Consider the following 1,672-nt stretch of genomic DNA (forward strand, 5'->3'; position numbering starts at 1 on the left):
GCCCCTTTAATCCGCTTGTGAAACGTTCCTCACACGGGCCTATATTGGGACAAAGTGCCAGTCTGAACTCAGCCTATATGTAGGTTTCCCCACTGGCCAAACAGTGGATTCCCAGGCTGTGTCAGGTCAGGAAAACGGTGCAGCTGGCAAGGCTTAAGCCCCTTCTCTTTGTGTGCAATGGTCCTGTCCTCCATTCTACTCTCACAACAACCCTGCAAAGTAGGTTGGGTTGAGAGTGTGTGACTGGCCCAACATGATCCATGAACACATGAAGCTGATTTGTACTGAATCAGGCCCTTGGTTCCTCGAAGCCAGCATTGCCTACTCAGACCAGCAGCAGCTCTCCAGGGTCTCAGGCTGAGGTCTTTCCCATCACCTACAACCTGATCCTTTGAAGATGCCGGGGATTGAACCTGGGACTGGAGAAGTGTTGCAATGGCATTTACATACAAGTTCTTTTCTCTCCCTTCTTTATTGTTTTGGCTACATAGAACCCGGGTCCTTCTGCATGCCAAGCAGATGCTTCCCCACTTGAGCCACAGCCCCTCCCCAAGCAAGCCTCTTTGGCCGAGTTGAACATGGGTCTCCCAGAGCTACAGTGGGGCATCTTGGGGCCCTAACCCCTTAATTTACAGCCACGCCCCACCCAAGAGGCATGGGTGGGGATTGGTATGGGGAGGGAAACGAGTGGCTTAGTTGCTTGGAGGGTAGGGAGGATTCATAGGGTTTTGATTCTTAAGCAATAGACTAGTGACTCAACCTTGAGAAGGGCTGGGAGGTGGGCAGAGGTGCTGAGCTGGGTGGATATGAAGGGTGGGGGCGTGAAACTGACATTCAGATTTCTTCTGAATGCTGTGCCAGCATACAGCCTTGCATGCTTCAGCATATTTGCATGTTATCTATTTATTAAATTAGACTTGCTAGGCCACCCTTCCCTGCGAGCAGGGCTCAGGGCGGCTTACAACAGAATCTAGCTACTTCTGGCGTATTGATCTCATGCAGTATTGGTACTGGTACATGGGCTCTTTTTGTAGCAGGAGCTCCTTTGCATATTAGGCGACACACCCCTAATGTAGCCAATCCTGCAAGAGCTTACAGTAGCCCCTGTAAGAAGAGCTCTGTAAGCTCTTGGAGGATTGGCTACATTAGGGTGTGTGTCACCTAATATGCAAAGGAGCTCCTGCTACAAAAAGAGCCAGTTTTAGCCATAGATACAATGTATTTTTTTACAAAGCCACACCCTCCTAATGGTTGCCCCACAAGAAAAATATATGCCCCACAAAACAAAAAATCCTGGCTACAGGCCTGCCCAGATGCCAGTCCAAGACTCTAACCACAACGCCACACTGGGTCTCAGGTTACATACCGGGTCATGCCAAAGCCCATGCCGTCCCATCGTGAAGCATCATGTCTAGAGGCCATGAACCAGAAGGCCAGACTGAGAGAGGAATGTGTGCAAGAGCACTCCCATGCCGCTTTCCCAAAAGACACTTCAGCCACAATCCAGAAAGCTCTTTTAGTGATGTCCAAAGGTTTTGGCTTTCCTGCTGGAAAGTCCCGCTTTTCTTTCTTGGCAAAACAGCCCCATTCTTAATGCCACCCTGCAACTACACTCGAATCCCCTCTTACTTTGGGAAGTTGCTTCTCAGGCAGCACGACGGGACGCTCTTTC

Source organism: Gekko japonicus, unplaced genomic scaffold (assembly GCF_001447785.1).
Source record: "Gekko japonicus isolate JY-2015 unplaced genomic scaffold, Gekko_japonicus_V1.1 scaffold968, whole genome shotgun sequence".
Taxonomy (NCBI): domain Eukaryota; kingdom Metazoa; phylum Chordata; class Lepidosauria; order Squamata; family Gekkonidae; genus Gekko; species Gekko japonicus.